At 42.5% G+C, this 24,572-nt stretch overlaps 1 protein-coding gene across 3 annotated transcripts in view; it reads left to right on the top strand.

Moving 5' to 3' along the window:
- GNG7 (G protein subunit gamma 7) overlaps window positions 1–24,572 on the top strand; it is a 364,198-nt gene that overhangs the window by 319,814 nt on the left and 19,812 nt on the right. Inside the window, exon 1 of one of the 3 annotated variants that reach the window (XM_036756417.1) lies at window positions 3,430–3,452. The exons of the other annotated variants lie outside the window; for them this stretch is intronic. The gene's annotated coding sequence lies outside the window, so the exon portion shown is untranslated. Of the gene's footprint in view, window positions 1–3,429; window positions 3,453–24,572 lie in introns of those variants that run through there. 3 annotated transcript variants of the gene reach the window in all.

The raw sequence follows: 24,572 nt of genomic DNA, 5'->3' as shown, positions 1-24,572 counted from the left end.
GAACTGGGGCTTCTGGCTGTTTCCATTTCTACAGCACTTTACAGTTTACAGAGCATTTTCCCCATAACAATGCTATGAGGTAATTTAGTGACATGTAAAGCCCCCATTTTACAGATGAGGGAAGTGAGGTCCAGAGGAATGAATTGCCTTGCCTTACAGGGTAACTAACACAAGCATTAAGAGCCAGAACTGGGGACTTTAACCCAAGTTATTCTTGGACTCCAAGTCCAAGGCTGTTTCTAGTAATACCCGACTTGCCCCGGAGGCCAAGGAGCTGGGGAATTTTGACCTCTAAATGTGGTTGTTCTGGTTAAAGTCTCCAAAGTGGGAGCTGAGCTCAGTGACTCCTGGGAGTGTGAGGTATGACTGGCTGCTCTGAAACCACAGGCAGCTCTGCACTGACTGAATACAATGTATGCGTACAATCTTAACAGTTTTCCAACATCCTCTTTTCTCTTGTCTTTTCCTCTATTTTGGCCTCATGAAATCACAGGAGTAGTGTTCTCTTCAGTGTTCTGGACCACTGCCTGCTTACTGCAGTAGCAGTAGTAATAGGAACCATAACAATTCAAATTTCAATGACACTTTAAAGTGCTTTCTACAAAGTAGAAAGTTTCCTTAGAGCAAACCTGTAAGGTAAGTAGCATAAGAATTATTCCTATCTTACAAGTGAGGAAACTGAGGCTTAGAGAGTTAAATGGAAAGATTATTGGACTTGAAATCAGAAAGACCCAGATTTGAGGTCTACCCCTAGCCATGTTGCATCTAAGCCTCAGTTTCCTCATGTGTAAAATAATATTTGCCTTACCTACTATTTTACAAGCTTATAAAGGTAAAATTAAGTATAAGATGTGAAAGCATTTTAAACTGTAAAGAACTATTTAGCAAAATGATGGTGTTAGTAATCAGTCTGGCTGGTAACCTGCTCAGCATCTCTCACAGTCCTTCCTTCCTTCCTCTCTATTCCTCTTAGCACCCCAATGCTGACCTTAATTAAAACCTTGCTGGACTATTGTAGTAACCTCCTAACAGATATTCTGCTCCTTACTTTCTCCTCTCCTGCATCCCTCACATCACTGCCACAGTAACCTGATGTGTACAGTAGAGGCCTGGAGATGGGTTCATGTCTACAGTTCAAGTAGCACCAGTCTCACTAAGAGGGGCCCATCACTAGCTTGGATGTAGAATAATGAAATTTTTGGCCATGAGTTAGAAAGACCATCTCCTAAATTTTAGGGGGATTTTGATCTTACATCAGTTGAGATAGGCTTCATGTCAGTGAATGACCAATCTTTAAAATATTTAAGTATTCAGAGATTTGGTCCTGTCTCTTCTCTGCTCAGACATCTTCAGGGGCTCCTCATTGACTGCTGAGTAAAGCTCTCTGCTGGACATTCAAAGCCTTTCCCCGTCTGGCATCAGCAGCCTACCTTTCCAACCTTCTCTCTATTACTGTGCTTCTCTCCTTGTGTTCTACACTCCAGCCAAACCAGACTGCTCTATGCTCCCCAAGGTCACATGCTTCTGGCCTTTTGCCCACGTCATTCCCTGGATCTGGAAAGTCTTCCTTCATCTTTGCCTGTTGAATTCCTGCTTAGCCTTTAAAACCTACCTCCCATTCTACCTCTCCCAAGAGCCTTTCCTGATTCCCCTAGCTATTAAACTTTCTCCCAAACTTCAGATGGCACTTTGTTCTTCACTTCTTTAATGTACTTCTATGTGATGATCATAATCTGTGTTATGTGCCATATTCCCCCAACTAGTTAGACTGTGAGTTCCATGAAGTCAGTTCTCTCAACTTTGTATCTCTTCCAGTTCCCATTCCAGGGCTCTGCACACAGGAGGCATTTAACATATTATTTCTTGAATGAATGGTAGTAATATTGTCTTCCTACGAAACGTAACCTGTGCCTTGTGATCAGTGACTACTTAAGATACATCACTGACTGACTGACGTTGCAGTTTGTATCCAAGTAATTGTACAGGATTATCAAAGCTTTGCTTCTTTGTCCCGAAGTTCCTTAAAAGGCTCTTACACTAGGTGATATTTACATTCTACTGAATGATCTTTCAAGTTTATTTTGGCTTTTCAGAGTCACTCCATTGACCATATTTACCCCATACTAAGACTTGGTGATCCATAACCTGTCATGGGTACATATAGCCTCCAGTTACTAATGACGTGTTCCATCGGTCCCATTCAGAAACAACAAACTTTCTTGATGGGTGTCAGACAGAGAGCCAGGAATGTGGTCAGTTACCCAAAAAAGCACCTGCTGCTGACATGCCAGGGAGTCCAGGGGATCACAGGAATTAGAATAAGAAAAAAAATCCTAGAAATCATTGAATCCAATGGAAACTGAGATCCAGAGAGGAGAAGTAACTTGAAGGTCATACAGGCAACAAACAGCTTGAGAGCTAAACCAGGAAACCCACAAGTTAATAAGAGGAGAATTTGTAAATGAAGCCTATAGTTATTACCTGGCTTAGGCTGCTTGGCAAGTTTGGATTCATCATTGAAAGATGCACTGATAGAGTGGGAAGAGAATTGGCCTGAGAGAACTTTGAGCCGCCGCTCTGCAAGTCACTTAACCTTTCTGAGCCTTAGTTCCCTCATTTTTAAAATGGAAATCATAATGTACTACCTTCCTCACTGGGTCATTGTGAGGACTATGCTCTGTAAACATAAGGTGTTCTCATTAATAATAGAATTCATGCTTTTTTTTTTTTGACAAGTGCAACATCTGATTTTGAGCCAGGACTCTGACGGTGTAATGGAAAGAGCATTGGACCAGGAATTAGAAAACTTGGGTTCTAATTTCAGTGGTCATCAGTTTGTGAGGGGGATCTTTGGGCAAGTCATCTCTCTCTGAGTTTGTTTCCACATCTGTAAAATCAAGGCTGGACTTTAGCTCCTTTGGGTTCTAATACTGAGTTCTAAAAGCCCTCCTAGCTCTGATTTTTCATGTTCCAAGGTCTCTTCCTGCTCTAGTTTTATATATTCTAAAATCCTTTTCAAATTAGATATTTGATGTTCTTTGATCCTATGAGGGCTTTAAAAACTTTAAAGCAATATAGAATCATGATTACTATTATTACTGGTAGAATTTACCCCAGTAAAAGTGACAATTTGGGTGAAAGCTCCCATATACAAGTCATTAATCTTTTACTTTTTAATATTTGTTGTCTATAATAGCAAAAATGTAGAGATCTGGGTGTAAATTCCACAGGTCTCTGAATATTAAAGCAGGGCCATCATGAAAATAATGGAGGTGGGGGAGACACGACTGTCCACGAGTCATGCAAGAGATTGTGTTAATTCAACAAGGGATGCTTAAAAAATGTTACAGGGACCCAGGGACCTCAAAGGATTCATAGAATGCTGCCCTTTTACACAAGAACCGCTTCAGCCAAAAATCCCTCTGAGCTTGCAGATGTCCCACTTGCCGCAGGTCAGTGACTTGACCTATTACTGTGTCTTAATCCAGTTGAGGAGCATAGTAGAGGTAGTGAGAGCCAAAAAAGTCTTGGCCCAGAGCCTCCTTTCCGTAAATGCCATCCGTGTAGGCTTTGAATTATGGAGACAAGCATGGAATAACAGCGGTGGATGGGAATCTTAGAACGAAGAATGTCCAAGCTAGTTCTTAGGATGTATAGCGTCAGAGCTGGAAAGGACCTTGATACCAAGCACCTAGAATATCAGAGCTTGAAGGGCCCTTAGAGCACAGACTATTATGGTGAGATCAGGCCTTAGAGATCATCTAGTACATCATTTCCCAGGCTCTGTTCTCCCAGGCCTGCTATCCTGCATTATGTGAATGAAAACTTAGAAGAAAACTTCTTCTGTTAGCAGTGTTTGTAGCTCTTATGCCTCAATGAGGAGTCCTTCCAATAAGGCAACTAAGCCATACCTTTTGACGTTATGTTATTTTTGTCCACATCATCCTTTAAATGCTCCATAAAGGGGGTACCCAATCCATTAGAGGCCCACTTATATGCTAGAGCTACCTCTCACTCTTGCTGTATGGCCAGCCCTCCTGCTTTTCTGGTCATACATGTCCTCGATAATGTTTTTTACACCACTTTTCATGTATAATTTGCTACAGCCTACTTTCAGCCACCATGCATCTATCATTCCATCACCCTTTGAGTCACCTGTGGTTGTTATTGTTCAGAGATCATAATGTTCCATAATTTGCAGCCATGTAACATTAGAGGAACAATATTGGTGTTAAAGAGAAGGACTTTTGTGACTGCCTCTAAAATATTATACATGAAATTATGTAGCTATCAAAAAATATACACATACTGCAAATATTTTGGTATAAAAATAGTTTCTTCTATTTTGCTTAAATTAAATTCCCCACCCCTCCTCAATTTGTTTATATTCCTCTAACTCATAATTCTTCCCCCACTTAGTATTTGTGCATTCTGTCAATATCTTTCAAGTCACAAAGTGTGCCTTGACCACATTAGTTTAAGAAATACTGATCGTAGAATCATAGATCAGGAGCTGCAAGCGACTTCGGAGGTCGTTTAAGCCAGAGGTGTCAAACCCAAGGCCAGCAATCCTATTCCTCCCACAAAATTCCCAAGTGAAACCTAAACCAGATTAAAATACAATTGGGAAATGTTTAACAGAATAAATAAAAATACAACATAGATAATATGATTTTCTAAGTCAATATGGGGCCCACAGAGATCAGTTTCTGTTTTGATTTTAACACTTGTGATCGAGGCCAATCACCTCATTTTACAGATAAAGAAACTGAGGTCTAAGAAAGAAGGATGACTCACATGAGAGGCATCATGATCAGAACCTAGATCAACTTTTTTGCAGTTAGCAAAGAAGGCCCCAAATTCCCACCAAATTGTTTTTCTACTGTGCAAAAATACTAACACAGTCCAATTAATAGGAGCCCCAGCTGCTGACTTCTCTTGGTATTTTGTCCGTCCCCGTATTTTCAGAGAGGTGGCACCATAGTCTTCCCAGATGATAGGCCATTCTGTTTTTATAGATATGAAAGAAAGGAGGTTTCACAACTGCTCTGGGGAAACCGGTTCTAGAACACCTGTTGCGTGAGGAAGTTCAGGTCACCTCGTGCCTTTCTTCCTGGGTGTGCTCTGGCTTCTCCTGCAGCTCTATTTAAATTTAAAAAACAACACATCCCTTGCTATGCCTAATGTCCCCCTCCCAAAAAATGCAACTGTTAACCTTGAGGATCCCTCAGATACTTGGGCAGTAGCAGTTTTACTGTCACTAACAGAAGTCCCATCTGAAAAGCCATAGGGGGTAGGGCTGAAGGGATACGAGAGTAGTTTCCTCATCTGTAAAATGGGGATAATTACAATACCTCCCTCCTCGAAATGTCTTAAGGATCTGGTGAAGTGTTATATGGAAAGCACTTGGCAAACCTCAAAGTGTTCTAATCTAATCTAAGCTGTTGTTGTTGTCATTGAGCCAAAAGCTGAGGTAGCCCCTTCATTTTGCAGAAGAAGAAATTGAGGCGATAGCCCAGGACCAGAAGAACCAAAGTCACCTGAATCAGCCAAAGTCATTGTTCAGTGCAGCTCAATAAATACTTATTAATTCAATTCAGTATAATTCAGCAAATAGTTGTCATGCACCTACTGTGTGCCAGGCATTAGGGAACAAAGACAAAAGGACAACGGTCCCTCCCCTTGAGGAATATGTGGAGACGGGGAATAGATGGAGAATGACATGTTCACAAAGAAATGAATACAAAATAAACACAAAGTTATTTAAGGAGATTAAACTCGAGCTGAGGCTTGAAGGGTGCGAAGGATTCCAAGAGGTGGAGGTCAGGAGGGAGAGCAGGCATGGTCTGTCAGAGCATGCAAGTGGGATATAGTGGAACATGTGCAGGGAGCTACAGCCCCTAGGCCAGTCTGGCTGGAACAAAGATGAGATAGAGTGATGTGAATCCAGTCTGGAAAGATCAATTAGGAACAGCTTTAAAGGAGCTTCTATTTCTGCATAGGAGCAATAGGGAGCCCCCAAAGCTTTTGAAGCAAGGGATTGACATGATCACACCTTGGTTTTAAGAATGCCAATTTGGTAGCCATGTGCAGGGGAGACTGGAGAAGAGAGAGACCAGACAGGGGGACCAACTAGGAGGCCAGGGTAATAGTTTGGGCCAGGAGGTGATATAATACCCCAGAGAGAGGTCCCAAAAAGGAGTGAGGGCTCTGTGAAGGGTGAAAAGGGGACATCTGTGAGATGTTGTGGCAGGATGGTCAACAGGACTTGGATATGTAGGGAATGAGAGAAAATGAAGAGTTCAGGATTGCCTCTAAGATAAAATATTAACTTTTTTTTTTTTTTAGCTTTTAAAGCCCTATGCAACCCAGCCCCTAAGCTTTACAGCCTCATCAGACACCATTCCCCCTCCCACATTTTGCAATCCAGCCAAACTGTCCTGTTCCTGACACACAGCCCTCTATCTCCTATCTCTGTGTCTTTGCACTAGCCATCCCACATCCTGGAACACACTCCCTCCTTACTGCAACTTCAAAGAATCCTTGTCTTCCTTTAAGATACACCTCAATACCATCTTCTCCATGAAGCCTTTCTTGGTCCTCCCAACTGGTAGTGCCCTCCCTCCCAAACTGCTTTGTGTTTAACTAATTTATGTGTGTTTTTGTTAACTTTATATTTATTTAAATGTATGTATGTATGTGCAGGATGTCCCAAACGTCTTCGTGTATGTATCTGTGTTGTTTCTCCCATTCTAATGGGATGTTTCTTTCTTTGTACGTGTATCCTCAGTGCCTAGTTCAGGGTGTGGCACGCAATAGGCACTTAATAAATGCTGATTGATCGATTGATAACTCAGGTTGGATGACTCAAAAGAAATTGGTGATGCCTTACCAGAAATAGGAATGTTCAAAAGAAGGGTGGTTTGAAGGCAGAATTCAAAGAAATTCAAGTACTTAAATCTCTGCTGTGCTCTCAGCACTCTTGTGGGTAGGTGCTGGGGATAAAAAGTCGAAAGCAAACCAGTCCCTGTTTTTAAGGAGAATTTCCAGGAGTAGGAAGTGGTCGGCAGTGTCCAATGCTGCAGAGAGGTCAAGGAGAATGAGAACTGAGAAAAGGCTGGATTTTGCACCTACCATATAAAAGAAACTTGGAGATTCAGAGCTAAAATACCATATAGTCCTTGCCCTCAAAGAGTTTACATTCCACTGGACAGGGAAGTATATGACAAACGGAGGCAAATATAACAAGGTCAGGGGTGATGGGGACAGATGAAAAATCCAAAAAGTGTTCTAGGAAAATTTTGTCCTGATTCAGAGACCAATCCTTAAACCATTCAGCTCAGCTCATGTGTCCACAGATGAGCAAAAGGAGCTTGTGCTCCTCCTGCCGAGAAATAGCCAGGTGTAGAACATGGGCTTTTCTAGGCCTCTCATGGAATGATATAGCAGCTCTCACTCATACTTTTCTCACAACACCCCTGCTAAGTAGCTGAGACAGAGATTATTATCCCCATTTGAGGATGAGGAAACCGAGCTTCACAGAGGAGGAGTGACTTACCTGTAGCCATACAGTAGGTGAAAAATCAGGGCAGCTAGATGATGCAGTGAACAGAGTACCAGCCCTGGAGTCAGGAAAACTCCTCTTTCTGAGTTCAAATCCAGCCTCAGACACTTACTGTCTGGGTGACCCTGGGTAAGTCACTTAACCCTGTTTGCCTCAGTTTCTTCATCTGTAAAATGAGCTGGAGGAGATGACAACCCATTCTAGTATCTCTGTCAGGAAAACCCCAAATGGGGTGATGAAGAATCAGACACAACTGATAAACAACAACAACAGAAGTGGCAAATCAGGAACTCAGACCCACGTCTTCTAACATCAAGTCCACTATTTGTCCCACTATAGCATGATGCCTCTCGTGGCACTTAGCATTTGCTACTTGGCGTTACTTAGTCACTCTGTGACTGTAGAAAAGTCACATTTTCATGTATGTAAAATTAGTAGTTTGAGCTAATCTCCGACATCTCTTCCAGCTCACACATCTGTGTGTCTATGTAGTATATTCTAGCCCCACCCCCAACTAAACTGTAAGCTCCTATTGGGCAGGAACCACATTTTCTCATTCTTTGTATCCTCCATAATACCTTGCTCACATCAGTCACTCAAATGTTCATTAATCAGTTGATTTGAAACAGAGGTTCCCAAACTTACTGGGCCTACTGCCTCCTTTTTTAAAAAAAAAAGTTACTCAGCACCCCCCTAGAAATCTACTTTCTTTAACCCTTTAACATTTTTTTAAAAGTTTGTTTCATTTCAAAAAAAATATTTTTTTTAAATGATGCATCTTAAATTTAATAATTTATTGTAAATTTGTGGGGGTTTTCCTGCATTGAAATTTTGATGGTGCAGTATTGCATCATATAACCATATAGTATCATATTGTAAGCATGTCATTATATGCACATATCCCTGCCTGTGCAAGCTGGACTTCCTAGCAGTGCACAACAAGCTAGCCTGCCAGCACTTGCTCGTGAAGACCTTCCGGCAGACTTGACCAATAGATTGGTTATAACTTGCATTTTGTCTATTTATTTAGAAAATAATGCAATCACTACAGCTTTAACTCTGTTATACAACAGATAAAACATGTACAAATGGTTTTTCAAAATTTTATCTTCTCTTTTTTCCTCATGCTTCCACTGCCCCCTTACTTTTATTCAGTGCACCCCCCACCCCCCGCCAATTGCACCTAAGGCTACTATCACCCCCCTGAATTGTTCCAGCACTCACCAAGGGGTGGTTTCACCCACTTTGGGAACCTGTGAATTTTGAATGCATTGCCCCATCAGCATGGTACAGTGGAAAAAGCATGGGATTCGGAGTCAGGAGAACTGTATGTATGTATGTATGTATGTATGTATGTATGTATGTATGTATGACTAACTGTATGTAATCCATGGCCCAGGATCATAGGAAAATAGCTCAGCAGATTTATACAGATTTACACATGCTAGCTTCTATCTTAGGGACTTTTAATTCAGTCTTTCTTTGACCCATGCCCCCCACCCAGGGTTTTCTCTGGGACCATTAGTATTTGACTCATTTGTCTCCACCCAAAATTTCCACCAGGAACATTAGAATCTGGGTCATGTTTGGGTCTCCACAAAAAAAGGGAAAAATACTCTTTATTCTCATTGAGGCTCTCAGACTAACAAAACATCAAACAGCTAAGCTTTATTTAATCTAGCCAAAAAATCCACAAAGGACTTGCACCTGGTCCCATAAAGAGCTGAAAACTTTTTCCCCTCTCCTGAAAGTCTCCACTTCCCAGGACTGATACAGTCCTCCAGACTTCCACTTCTACCCTGGGGTTAAGGCCATCCTCTCAAGGGAAGAACATTAAGATTCCTGGACAATTAAACAGCCTTCCCCTCTGAAGAGCACCACCTCCCCAGGGACCTACCCAGTCCTCTAGACTTACTGTACTATTCCAGGGTTGAAGGAGCGTCCCCCAAAAGGGAAGGCACTCAGGCAGGGCAGTTCAAGGATCAATTCCCCCATTCCTCACATTTGCACAATCTTGTAACTCACATTGGGAAGTACACTCCTTGAGGGCAGGAATTATTTCCTTTTCGTCTCTGTAACCCCAGCCCCTATTTCAGTGGCACACAGCAGGCACCTAATAAATGCTTACAAACTGATTGGTAGATACCAGACTGGTTTGCTCCTGATATCCTGTCTCCATTCCTTTCTGTTCTGCAGCCCTGTGGCGTCTTCCCCATTACTGTTAGCAGACATATCGCTAGTCCTCCCAGCATACTCCTCCTTACTTGCTACCTTTCTGTCCTCTGTTGTAGTTACCTGAGGCACAGAGTTCACTGACAGCTAGGTGTGTGGGTAGAGTGTTGGACCTGGAGTCAGGAAGACCTGAGTTCAAATCTGGCCTCAACACTTACTAGCTGTGTGACCCTGGGCAAGTCACCTAATGACTCTGGAATTCATCTGTAATAATAATAGTACTAGGTTTCCATGCGAGGATCAAATGAGATAATATTTGTAAAGCTCTTTGCAAACATTAAAGCACTATATGAATGCTAACTGCTGCTGCTGCTGCTGCTACTACTACTAGCTACAGGAGGGATCACTTGGCTCTGCAGGCTTCCCTCGGGGAATAGAAGTCTTCTCTCTGCTTGACCTCTTACCTCTGGCTCTGTCCAACCCTGCCTCCTCCAGGTCTAATCCTTCTCTTTCTCCAACATGCCTTTAAAGGCTAAGCCAAGTTGTAGAAATTGACTGTGAATCCATCAGTCTTCTCCACTGTGAACTAAACTAGAAAAGGAATCTCTTACCTTGTTAAGATTTTGTTGTCACCAAAACTAAGCCTAGGTGGGCACTAGACACCCTGTGCAGAGAGATACCATCAATGCAAAAGCGTCTGCCTGGGACAGTGCCTGGGTATAACCAGTGCATACGTGAATATACTTCGTGATTCAAACCAATTAAGGGTTTTCTTTGAACGTCAGTTTCCCCATATGTAAAATAGGGATAACAATACTTACACCACCTGCGCCACCAAGCCTTTTGTAAAGAGATTGCTTAAATCTTAAAGCATTGTAGAAACAGGAGTGGTTATCCATTCAAATCCACAAGCATTTATTCAGCCCCAGCTGTGTACAAGGCCCTGTGTGAGGATACAGACATGCAAAGACAAATGCTGGAGTTCCACCCTCAAGAGCTTAACTACAGAATAGAAAGTGATAGGGGCGTAGAAGTCCAAACAAAGTGGGTTTTCTTTTTTTTATTCTAGGAGAGAAGGATCTCTAGGAACTCCAAGTTAGAGAGATCATGGAGACTTCATGGATGAGAAAGCATTTGGCTTGGGCAATCACTCAGTCTCTAGGACCCAGCCAATAACCCAGGACTGTTAAATTGCAGAATACTTGCCGATCTGTTTGGGTTTTTTTCTCTATATACTTTCTCATTGGGTGACCTCATAGCTCCCATGGTTTTAATTATCATTCCTATTCAGATGACTCCAAAATCTATTTACGCATCCTTCATCTCTCTCATGGGTCCCAGTCATGCGTCTCCCACTGACTTCCTCCCCATAGCTTCCTTCATGTCTCAGCTAAACTGCCTTCTGCAGTCCTTTTTAATTCTAGCACCTTCTCTCTGTTAGTTATTTCCTATTTATCCTACCTGTAGCTTGTTAGTATGGAGTTGGGGCAGAGACTGTCTTTTGTCTTTCTTTGTATTGCCAGCACAGTGTCTGGCAAATAGTAGGTGATTAATAAATGTTTATTGATGAATTGACTATTTCAGATTGAATACCCATAGGCAATTCAAACTCCACATGTCCCATACTGAACTAATTGGTTTTTCCCCCAAACCCTATCTCTTCCAAACCTCTCCATTTGTCCCTCCCAAACCTATTATTCCTCAGTACCGTCCTAGGCCATTACCCCTTCTATCCTCCATTTCCACCCTCCCCAATCTCAGCCAAGTCAGCAAATTCAGCTCACCTCTGTCTTTGTCTCTTCAATCCTCTCCCCCTGCTTTAGGTGCTTACTAGCTTGTAACCTTGTGTAAGCTACTTAACCTTCAGCCTCAATTTCCTCATTAACAGCAGCTACCCCATAGAATTATATTACAATAATAATAATAGCTAGCATTTAGGTAGCAGCTACTAGGTGCCAGACACTGTGCCAAGTGTTTTTACAAATATTATCTCATTTTATCTGAGAGATAGGTGCTATAACTACTATAACTATTCCCATTTTTCAATTGAGAACACTAAGGCAAACAGAGGCTAAGTGACTTGCCCAGGGTCACACAGCTAGGAAGTATCTGAGGCCCGATTTGGATTCAAATATTCCTGACTCCAGGCCCAGTGCTTTAACCATTTTGCCACCTAGCTGTCTGATCACATGAGATAACTTATGTAAACTACTTTGCAAACCTTGACGCTTTCTATAAATGCTAACTATTATTATTAGTCTCTCCTGAGCTCCAAAGCTGAATCTTCAACTGGCAGTGTTTCAAAGTGGGTGTCCTGTAGATGTCTGAACTCATTATCTTTCCCTTCAAACCTCCCGATTTCTCTCAAGAATATTACCATCCTCGCAATTACCCAGGTTCACAACTTTGGTATTCTCCTTCACTCCTCATTCTGCCTCATCTCACAAATATCTAATCAGTTGCCAAATCCTGTCATTTCTGCCTCCGCAACAGTCTGACCCTTCTCTCCACTCACTGCCACCTCCCTCCTCTAAGCCCTCATCACCTCTTGCTTAGACTACTGCAGTAGCCTCCTCATTGATCTCCAGTCTTGGGTTTTACCCTTCTCCAATCCATCCTACTGTAGACAAAACTGCCAAAGTGATTTCCCTAAAGTTCAAATCTGACTGTCGTTCTCTACTCAATACGCTCCAATAGTACCCTAATTCCTCTATGATCAAATTAAGAGCTCCTTTCTTTGGTCACTCAAATAAGTCAGTAAACATTTGGCACCTACTTTGTGCCAATGAGCGCTAAACTCTGAGGAAACAAATATGAAAAAAAAAATAGTGCCTGCCCTCAAGGAGTTTGCAATTCAATGGAGGAAGACAACACACAAGAGGAAGCTGAAAAGAGAAAGGGGGAGCAGGGAAGGTACTTGGGGAGATGATGGAAAAGTCAAAGAAATCCCAAAGTTAGTGCAGTTGGGCAAGAAATGAGATGTCCTGAGCTTCCTCTCCTTAACGGAAGTTTTGGAGTTCACATCTCTACCCTCCAACCAGAAGGACAGAGGGTGGTGACAAGGTAGAATACCAAGGCTCAGGGATCTTAAAGATGATGAAGTTTTCCCAACAATGAGCTTGGCTTTTAAAGGACTTTACAATCTGATCCCAACCTATCTTTCCAACCTTATATTATACAATATGACCCTCCATAAACTCTAGAATCCATCCAAATAGGCCTTCTTACTGTTATACACAGGGCTGTCATGAGGCTCAAATGAGATGATGGATGTAAAGCCCTTTGCAAACCTTATGTGAATGCCAGTTGTTTTGCTGTTGTTATCATCATTATCAATATTATTATTGTCCTGTAGTCACTAGGCCTCCAGTCTAGGGATGACTTCATTCCCTGACCCTTCTACTAACCTCCTCCTGAGCTCAAGCAACGTTTCTTATAGATCAGTACTGGGATGTGCTGGTAAATGTTTAACAAATCCAGGGTTGTTTTCTAGTGATACTCACTGAAAATTTTATCACTCAGCTCTTGCAAGCTGATTAGACCTGGTGAACACCTCTGTTCACACATATCACTCCATATCCTATTTCCACTCCTTTTCACCAGATCTTCCCTATGGCTGGAATGGATTAGCCCTTCATTTCTGTCTCTTAGGCTCTTGTTTCCTTCAAAATTGCTCACAGATCCCTCCCAATTATCAATGCCCTTCTCTCCAAAAATTTGCCCTGTACTTATTTTGTATATTCATACTTCTTTATATGCTATCTGTTGTCTTCCCGTATAGAATACAAGCTACTAGAAGGCAGGAACTGTTTCAATTTTGTCTTTGTATCCCCAGTACCTAGCAAGGTGCCTGCCTGCCTGCCACAGAGTAGTCACTTATAAATGCTTGTTGATTGTTGTTCATTAGTAGTGCAGATCTCCTTATCAGGAGTTCCTTAGACCTATGCAATTGTATGTCTGGAAGTAATCTCTTTTTGTCATGATACAAAGAGCAGAAGGGGCTAGACACCAGGTCGTGTGGATTGGCTGTTTTGCCACCTGTTTTTTCTGTAGTCTCTGACCTAATTGTATTAGTTCTTTCTGATCATAAGATGCCTGATCTTTGATATTGTGACCTTTTGGTTGCATAAAGAAAAGGAGATAGTTTTTCTGATGATTCCTACCTGTAACAACTATATTTCAAAGGATATAGGTCACAGCTGCTTGGACAACAACCCAGTTATCATTTCACCTAAATTCTACTATGTTACTGTGTGTCTCATTCAGCATAGAAGGCAAAATGATACAGACTCATGTGGAACTTCAACCTAAAAAAGATGGTAGACAAATCATTTCATCTGTGAGCCCCAGTTTCTTTAGCTGCAAAATGAGGAGGCCAAGCTAGAGAATCTCCTCTTACATCACTGTCTCCTTCACCAGAATGCAGACAATCGGGAAAGGCCTGGCCCACCAGTGCCTCTTGACTGCACCCTAGTTTCACCCAAGTGCCAATCAACAGTCGGCCTCTTTATCCCATGGTTAGCAGACTAGAACCAGTTATGGAATGTCTGTATCAACTCTAGGATCAAGGTACTCCCATAACACACCATCATTCCTCTCTGGAAGCCAGGTCTCCAACCTCTTCCACTTGGAGGATTACATCTTTACACTTGCCCATTAGACTTACTTCACCTTTATTCCCACAGATATCCGTCCCTCCTTCTCTTCCTAATGAACCATCCCTTGTAACAAAGTATAAAAAAGAAAGACAAAGCAAAGGAGTTCAATGTGACCAACAAGACTGAGGACTAGACGTTTTCTCCAGTCCTCTCTAACTCTCAAAAAATAAAACCCTCAAAAGAAGCCTATGCCTTAGGTGGAATAACTATAACTGTTTCCACAAGATAAGAAACAAGAAGCCCAACAAGTTAACAAACAGCCGTATGAACTAACAGTGTAGAACGCTCATCCTTAACACCCTCACTTCTGGTAAAGTGCACAAACTAATAACCCATAGGCTTGTGTTTTTAAGCCCAAGAGATTACCCTCCTGCTGCAATCTCTACTGCTGTTTTCTAACCCTAACCTTCCTCAACATCTTGTTACAACAAGCAACAGACCTCAAACGATTAGAAATACAAATATACTGAAATCAAAGATAACCTGAAAGAAGAGAAGCAAAAAGCAATAACATTAAAAGAACATATAATCTCTGTATACATAGGACACATTGATCCTGAAGAGAGGGTGCATAGAAACAACTTAGGCCTTCCAGAAGAACATGACAAGTCAAAAAATTCCAACACTATAATGCAAAAAGAAAGAAAGAAAGAAAGAGAAAATTTCCCAGAACTTCTAAATTCAGAAAACAAGGCACCAATTGAAATAATCCACATATTGCCTCCAGAAATAGAGGAGTTCAACAAACCTAATCAATAAATCGATAGTGTCTGACAGTTATATGCAATCAGAACACATTATTTAAGGCATGGGTAATGAATAAGTAGGAAACAAAAGAGTGGTCATCAAGAATATGGAAAGGTAGCCACAAAAGCTAAATTAATCTCAAGCTACACTGAAAAAGAAAAAGTATCCAGGACTAAGGAAGTCATGGTCACACAGTCCTCTGCCCAGGTCAGGCCACATCTAGAGTATTGTATTTAATTCTGTATGCCCCAGCTTAGGAGAGCAATGGATAACTTGAAGAGTATCCAAAGGAGGACAGTCAAGATGGTGAAGGACTTCAGGTGCTTGCCATAAGAGAATCACAGCATGGCCCAATGGAGAGATCATTGGATTTGGAATCAGGAGGCCTTGGGTTCAAATGCCACCTCACACATTCAACCTCTTAGCTCCAATATTCTCATCTGCAACACGGGGATAATATAGTACTCACCAGGCAGAAAGACATAACATTTTCACACATGGACTATAAATGGATTTGTGTGTGTATGTGTATGTGAGAGAGACACACATAGAGAGAGACAGAGGCACAGAGAGAGAGAGATTTCAAATATGCTTTGGATGACATGGCTGCTAAAGCCCCTTATAACTTTGAAAGTCTTTGAAGAACAAGTCACACCAGGCTAACTTCATTTATTTTCTTTAGAGAAGCAATCAACAGAAATTTCTTTCAGCACTTACTCTCTGCCAGCTTCTGTGCTAAGCCCTGAGGCAAAGAAAGCAAAAACAGTCCCTACCCTCAAGAAGCTCACATTTTAATAGGGAAAACAACATGGGAAAAGGTGTGCAAACAAATACACACGCATACATAGAATATGTATACACACATGTATACATACATATAGTATACATGGAAAGGAATCTTGGAAGGTACGAGCAGTGATGTGGGCCTCCTTAGAAGGTGGGTTTGTAGCTAGGTCCTGAAGGAAGTCAGGGAAGCCAGGAGGCAGAGGGGAGGAGGGAGAGCATTCCAGGCAAGGGACAGCCTGTACAAAGGCAAGGAGGATCGTGCAAAGAACAGCAAGGAGGCCAATGTCCCTAGTACACAGAGCAGGTGGAAGGGGGAGTAAAGTATAAGACTAGAAAGATAAGAGGGCTGGGTTGTAAAGGGTTTCGAATGCCAAACAAAGGATTTTACACTGAAACTTAGAGGCAGCAGGGAGCCAGTAAGTAAGGGCATGACATAGTTGTATCTACACTTTAGCAAGATTAGTTTTGACAGACAGCTGAATGGAAGATGGATTGGAGTGGGGAGAGGCTGAAGGCAGGAAAACCAGTTCAAAGGACATTGCTAAAGTCCTGAAGATAGGTGGCCATATGAGTGAAAAGAATGTGTGTGTATATTTATACACATTTCTGTATGCATGCATATATATATATATGTATATACTCTAGTAAAGATTGAAATGACAAGGTTGAAAACAGATTGGATATCTAGGGTGAGTGTGAGTGAGGAATTGAGAATGACACTGGGGTTGCTAGCCTGGATGACCATGAGGATGGTGGGGCCCTCAACAGTGAGAGGGAAGTTCCAAAGATGGAGGGTTTGGAGAAGAAGATAATGAATTCCGTTTTGAATATGCTGGGTTTGAGATGTCCAAAAGGCAGCTGATGTTTCGGAGACTGGAGCTCAGGAAAGAGGTTAGGGCTGGATATAGAGACTGGAAAATTACATGCAGAGGATGATAATTTAACCTGTGGAAGCTGATGAGGACACCAGGTGAGATAGTTTAGAGGGGAAAAAGAGGAGAGCCCAGGACAGGATGACTTGCTTGGTAGAATAAGGGAATGCCCGATTTTTTTTACCTAGATTTTAACAAAGCGTTTCACAGGGTCTCCTATTAGATCGTCTTTGTGGACATTGTATAGAGATATAGATGAGGCGATAGTATAGTTAAGTGGATTGTTAGCTACTTAGATGACCCCAAAAAGTAATTATTAATAGTTTCATGTCAGCCTGGAAGGAAATCTCTATCAGAATACCTTGGTTGTCTGCCCTTGCCCCCCATTTTTAACAATGACTTGGATGAATTATTATTATTATTAATTATTCAGAATAATTAGCATTTATGTAGCACGTTAAGATTTGCAAGGCACTTTACAAGTAGTATCTCATTTGACCCTTACAATTACCCTGGTAAGGAAGTGCTGTTATTATGCCCATTTTACAGATGAGGAAACTGAGTCAGGCAAACATGAAAGGACTTGCCCAGGGTCACACAACTAGTTAGTATCTGAGGCCAGATCTGAATGTAGGTCTTCATGACTCCAGATCCAGCACTCTCTCCACTGCATAAAGTCCACCCAACACATTAGATACCAGAGTCAGGATCTAAAAAGATCTCAACAGGCTAAACTATTGGACCGAATCTAATTAAAGGAGGTTCAGGAGACCTGAATGGGTAGTCTTGGCTTCAGTAGCTCTTCACAGCACCTGCTTTGAAGGCCCTTCATCATCATCATTTCATTAATGAATTTTTTTATCTTGGGAATGGTAGCTTCATAGTTGAAGTCAAGAGAACTGGGTTTAGATCTAGGCTCTGGCACTTATTGGGTACATGACTGAACCCCATAATCTAGGTCTTGCCCCACCTGTGAACAAGCCACTTCTTAAGCCTTTGTTTCTTCGTCTATAAAATAGGTTGAATCCTTCTTATACTCCCTAACTCAAAGAAGCCCATTTAAAAACCCATCCCAGAGTAGGAGAACCCACTAGAGTTCTCCTGGCTTCCAGGGACCCAGCACCATCACCACTCCCCAAGAAGGTATCAGAGGAGAACTTACGTGAAAAGCACTATAAAGGTACTATTGAAATGTGAGCCAGTTTGGAACCATCGAGAGTCACAGGATTATTAGTATCGAGAGCTAGAAGAGGCCTTAAAGTTCATCTAATTCAGCTCTTTCTTTTTAAGGTTGGAGAAACTGAGGCCCAGAGTGAGGGAAAGACCTACTCATGAGCACACAAGTAGCAGAGTCAGAATTCAGCCCTAAATCCTCTGCCTCCAAATCCAGTGCTCGTTCCATTGTACCACACTTCTAGCTATCACTGAAAGGGCTAACCTTGAACTTAACACTGCATTAGTTAACCTTGTGTGAGAGCTAACCTCATTCTCTATCATACACAGTTCTTCAGGAGTTGCCAATTGGCTTTTGCAGATGGGCAACCCTGACCTGCAAACAGGAAGTCATAAAACTTCATCCAAGGACTCCATGCTTCTCTTTGATGGCATTTTTTTCTTTCCCTTCCCTCATCCCCCTCCTTTCCTCTGGCCAGGGTGAACAATGTCACTCACCCGCCTACTGGACCTCTCTTTGTCCAAAAAAAAAAAAAAAAAGGCCAATTCTTCCTGGGCTCTGCTTATTTGGAAAATATGCCCTCTTCCCCTGGACATCTGTGGGCTGGCTTAGGCCTATCATTTGGGTGCCATGTGCATCCTGTAGAAAGTTCTCTGGGTGGTGTCGTAGAAGGAATTTGCCCTTCTGTATGACTCATTCCATTTTCCTTTGTACCCCTACATTAGTTTAACCCTTCTTGGAGAGGGAAGGGGAGAGATTTATTAGGGCTCCTGCTGCCTTTGAGGGATGTTCATGTTGACACAGCCAAGGTGAAACTCCTCACATTTTGGCAACACCTTCACCTGCCCCTTCCCATCCTCCTTTTTGTAGATGAATTACTATAGAGAGGTTTAAGCCTCTAACCAATCAGTGAGATCCTGCAGGATCTAAAAAGAGCTCAAGAGGCTAGAATATTTGGACCGAATCTAATCAAAGGAAGTTCAGTAGCACTAAATGGGAAGTCAGAGCACCTACTGGGTACCAAGCATGGACTTTACTAGATCAATGTTGCCTTAGAACCTGCCCAGGAATAGCATTACCAGAAGCCAAAGAGGATCCTAGAACGTCAGAGCTGGAGAGAATTGAGAACATGTTTTTAATCTAACATTTTACAAAGGACTTTAAAGTTCTCAAGGCACTGCGCAGACATTATCTCATTTGGCCCTCACTGCAGCCACGTGAGGTAGGTACTACGGGAATTCTGATCCCCTTTTTACAGATAAGAAAACTGAGACATAGAAAGGGTTAATTGATTTGCCCACAGTCACATTTAGTGAGTATCAGGAGTGGGTTCCAAACCCAGATCTTGCCTCCTCCCAACTTCAGTGCTCTTTCCACTGGACCATACTTCCTAACAAATACCCAAGCTAAAAGGGCCCTTACAACTTAGAACAGTAAAACTGGCAGAAATTCTAAAGACTTTCTAGTCCATGGATTCTTAACCTTTTCTTGTATCATGGACCCCTTTGGCAGACTGGTGAACCCTATGGACAGACTCTTTCTCAGAATAATGGTTTTTAGGATTAAAAAGGAAGCCAGTTATTTTGAAATAAAGATGTACTTTTTTCCCATTCAAGTTCTGAAATCTGTCCATGGACTCCAAGTTAAGAACTCCTAATGTAGTCCAACCCCGTTATTTTGCAGATGAGGAAACATACTTAGAGAGGAATAATAGCTTGCTTGTGACCATGCAGTAACTTACTGGAAGAGCCAAGTCGAGAACCTGGATCTCCTGATATCATCTTGCCTTTAGATGTGTTCATGGAGAAGCAATCATAGGGAGGTGTAAGGAGACTATACTCAGAAGTTTACTAAGACGTGTCCTAACCTTCCAAAAAAATGATGGGTGTCAATTTGCTAAAATATTTTCAAGTCTATATTTAGACCACCTTGGTAATTTAGGTATTTTTAAAGCAGGATGAAGAGACTCTTTTCCTTGAATTTATTATCTTCATATCTTTAAAAAAAAGGCTCTATACTTTAGAATTCTGCAGAGTTTACAGATTGCATGCAGAACTTTATCTGAAAGGTGGAGCATCTTATAGTAGAGCTGAGAGTAGTAATTGGGAAGAGTCCTGGCCTTTGAGGCAGGCAACTTGAGAGACCTAGCATGAGGAAGATGACTTGAGTTCAGATTTGACCTCAGATGCTTACTAGCTCTGTGACCCTAGGCTTAACTTCTGACTCAGTTTCTTCATGTGTAAAATGGGGATAATAATAGCACATACCTCCCAGAGTTGTTGTGAGGTTAAAATGAGATAATACTAATGCAAGTCTTAGTACATTTTAAGCTACTAAGACTTAAAACCCCGTATTTGTAAAGCACTGTATAAGTGCTAGCTATTATTATGTCCCAGCCCTACCACTCTCTATAACTTTGGACAAGTCATTCCCCATCCCTGCTTCTCAGTTTGACTGTTAGAATTATTGGGTCCTTCTAGACTTAAGATTCCTAGATTCTATTTTAGCTTTGAGGCATGGATTGGGAGAGAGAAACAAAATTTCCAAAATATGCCTTTAATCCACCATAGCTCAGACTTACCAGTATGGTTATTATTTACCTACCTGTCAAACTGAACCATATTTGTATGGCTTTGGATTAGTCTATAAAATACTGCCACTGTAGACACTGGGGAATCAGAGGTGTATGGTATCCTATAGAGAGTACCAAATTTGTAATTAAAAGACCTTGGTTTGAATGCTGGCTTTACTAGTTACCTGTGTCCTTGAACAACCCACTTCTCTCTGGCCTTCAATTCATTCCCCTATAAACAGGGAGAGACACTAGACTTTAGTTGTTGTTGTTTTAATTGTATCCAACTCTTTGTGACCCCATTTGGGGTTTTCTTGGCAGAGTTACTGGAGAGGTTTGCCATTTCCTTCTCCAGCTCATTTTACAGATGAGGAACTGAGGCAAACAAGGTTAAGTGACTTATCCAGGATCACACAGCTAGTAAATGTCCGAGGTCAGATTGGAATTCAGAAGATGAGCCTTCCTGACTCCAGGTCTGGCACTGTATCCCCTGAGCCACCTAGCTGCCCTGACATTAGACTGCCTGACCTCTGCAGACCCTTTCAGCTCACAATCGTGTGATTGTTTGGAAAGTCAGCTAGGGCTCAGGTCTCTCTCTCACACAGTGAGCCACTTGGAGGCATATTGGTTGTAGATCTTTCTTGTGACCTCATCCTCGTCACCTTCATATTTTGGAATGAGTCACTTTCAGGTGATGTAACTGGCAGGTTGCCTAGCAGATCTCAGGATCCCATGGGGAATGTGCAGTGACTGGTATCAGGGAATAAGATGTGCCACTTGGCACAGCAGAAGCTGTGGTAGAGGTCAACATCAGCCCCTGTGCAAGGCAACATAAATACAGTGATTAGAGAACAATTCAGCAATTTGTCAAATTCTCATCCATTTATTGAGGACCTACTACGCACAAGACCTCCACAGAAGTCTTGCTCTGCTGCATCACCATGGCCTAGAAGTGACCCTGAATTCTCACAAGCCTCAGCAGGTCCTACCAGTGCAGGCGAGAGATCTCTGAGAAGGCCCCATGATGGGCCCTAGGTCCCATAGAGGCTTGTCACCAAAAGGTTGCCTACCAGGAGGTGGGATAATTCATGAAAACCATCTCCTAAGGTATTGGAGCAGTTATAGTCGGCATTAATAGAGACTGCAACCATGCTGATGATTCTTTTTAAGTATTGTAGGGTGTGCAGGACACAGTGCTTAGCACTGCATAAAACATAATCCTTCAGCTAAGGGAACAAGGAACTTGGGCCACAGTGTAGTGAAAAAAACAAACCAGTGACCCTGTTCTTATTCTTAGTCTAGCACTTACTGGATGTGTAACCCTGGTAAAGTCAGTTCACCTCTCTGAGACTCAGCTTTCTCACCTGTAAAATGGAGATAATATTTGCACTAAATCAGGGTTTTTGTGGGGAAATAGTAGGAGAAATAAGACGTTGACACGAATAACTCTTCTTCAGTGATGTGTTGATTTAGGGGACACTCTGGGGAGATACATGATCAATTTGGCATTGGGGAGAGGTTTGTAAACATTTACATAGCACCCTATGTAAAGGCCTAGTGCTAAGCATTTTACAAATATGATCATCTTCCCTGGGAGAGGGATGTTGTTGTAATACCCATTTCACAATAGAGGACACTGAGGCAGATAGAGGTTAAGTGACTTGTCCAGAGTCACACAGCTAGTATGTGCCTGAGGCCAGATCTGAACTCAGGTCTTCCTACATCCAGACCCAGCATTCTATCCACTGAGACACCGAGCTACCTCTGCATTGGTCCCTTAACTCTAAGTGTGACCTGAACCAGGCCATTCACTATCCTGCTATCTTCATGTCTCAACAGCAAAATGGGCCTAATATTCACCTCCCAGGGATACTGTGAAAATTAATTAGGTCAATAAATAAAATCTTGTTAAGTGTGTTGAGCAATTTTGTGCTATAAAAAAAGCCATGCGTGTTGTTGTAGGAGATTGGATTGTTAATTGAGAGAGTGTGTCCCTGCCCCACCCATGAAAAATGTCTGTGCTAAAGACAGTCTCCAAAGCATTAGACATTCCTGGGCCTCCCAAACTCCAGTCTCTCATAAAGGCCTTCAGAGCTCTCGGAATGAGGTTAATTCCTCTCACTGTCTGGGAAGAACCATCCCTCAATCATTTCGGAGTTTTAGGCACAAATCCCCTGGCTCTATCCCCCAGAAGCATTCTACTGACTGTACCCAAGGTCATCCTCCCCACAGGAAATGAAAGCTGGTGCATTCAGCCTGAAGTCATGCCCATTGGCATCAGTTCAGGGAGAGCCCAGTGCCTTTGCTCAACTTCCACCTGCCCTCACATGTCCCTGTTGTGGAAAGTTTGATGTAACACCTTGGGTGAGAGGTAAGGGGAAGAAGCCTGAGAAGGCTTCACCTCGATTTGTTTTAACAAGGAGCTGGTTGTAAGATGATTGTAATAGATGCTCAATAGATAAACGTGATACCTTCCCATAAGGATGGGCAAAACTCCTGTGGCTTAGAACATGTAAATCTATGTGGAGCCCTGTGGTTCCCAGGGGCTTAAAAGAAAATAGACTGTTTATAGTGTGAGGTGAACTTTGAACATAAATTCCACAGATAGTCCACAAGCATTAATTAAGCACTTACTATGGGCCAAGCATCGGGATTCAAAGGCGGCAAATAGAGTCCCTGCCCTCAAGAAGCAACTTTTCTAATGGGACACAAAATTAAGTATCTAATAGATACTTAAGATACATAGAAAGTAGATGGAGGGTAATCTCAGAGAGGAAAGCTTTAGCAACTGGGATGACTGAGAAAAGCCTCCTTCCAACAGCAGTGTTTATGCCGGATCTGAAAGGAAGCCAGGGAAACTGAGGCAGTGCCAGTATTCCAGCCCTGGGGGACAGCCAGTACAAAAGCACAGAGATGGGAGAGGAGCGTGTGTAACAGCAAGGAGGCCAGTGTCATTGGGTCAGAAAGTATATGATGGGGAGTCGAGTGAAAAAGACTGGGAGCGGGGGGAGGGCCAGGTTGGGAAGAGCTTTACAAGCTAAACAGAGGACTCTCCTGGAGGGGACGAGGAGCCACTGGAGTTTGTGGAATAGGGCATAGCCCATTAGGAAACTCACTTTGGCAGCTGAATGGAAGATGGATTGTAAGAGAGGTCTGTGGCCAGGAAACCAATTGTACTGGACTGCCAGCTCCTTCACTTAGCATTCAGAGCCCTTCGAGGTCTGGTCCCCTCCTGCCTTTTCAGCCTTCTTACATTTTTACTAGCTGTCCACCATGCTCAGGACACTCCCTCCTCATCTCTACCTGTTGGCTTCCTTCAGGTCCCACCTACCATCAGACCTGAATCTAAAAGAAGCCTTTCCCATCCCCCTTCCCTCTGAGATTCCCTCCTGTTTCATCCTATCTCTAGGTTCTTTGTACACAGTTGTTTGCATGTTATTGCCCTCATTAGTCTATGAGCTCCCTGAGGGTGGGGAGTGTCTTGTGCCTTTCTTTATATCCCCAATATTTAGTGCAGTGCCTGGCAAATAGGAGGTGCTTAATAAATGCTTGCTGACTGGCTGAACTAATTAGGTGGTGCTCTCAGCGTGAGTGAGTACACAGCACAAGAAGGCCTGTGTTAATCCTTGCTAATAAATGTTGGAGGTTTTGGGACCTTTGATGACAACACGTGCAGCTGACTCTTTCCTGTTGAAAAGGAAATTTCTGAACCAGGCCCAACACTGGATCTTATACATAGGGTGTCCTTTTCATGCCTACCTCCCCCAGAAAATCATCCAGAAGTCTACTCGGGTAGGCACGAGATGAGTGTATCAGGCTGTAGACGGTTATGCAGTTGCTGGGTCGTGGTGACTGAGTAGGGAAGAACAACAGACACTCCTGCCTGAGGGATGGGAAAGGGCTGGGGAGCCAAGTGGTTTCAGATGTCCCAGTGCCTTCAGTTTCCAGGGGGGGTTTTAATGGCTAGAGGGGGCTTTAGAGGTCATCCAGTTCAACCCCCTCATTTTCAGAGGAGAAAACTGAGGCC

Source organism: Trichosurus vulpecula, chromosome 1, assembly GCF_011100635.1.
Source record: "Trichosurus vulpecula isolate mTriVul1 chromosome 1, mTriVul1.pri, whole genome shotgun sequence".
In the NCBI taxonomy this organism is placed as follows: Eukaryota; Metazoa; Chordata; class Mammalia; order Diprotodontia; family Phalangeridae; genus Trichosurus; species Trichosurus vulpecula.
The sequence above is the reverse complement of the archived record's forward strand: the minus strand, read 5'-3'. Positions and strand labels throughout refer to the sequence as shown.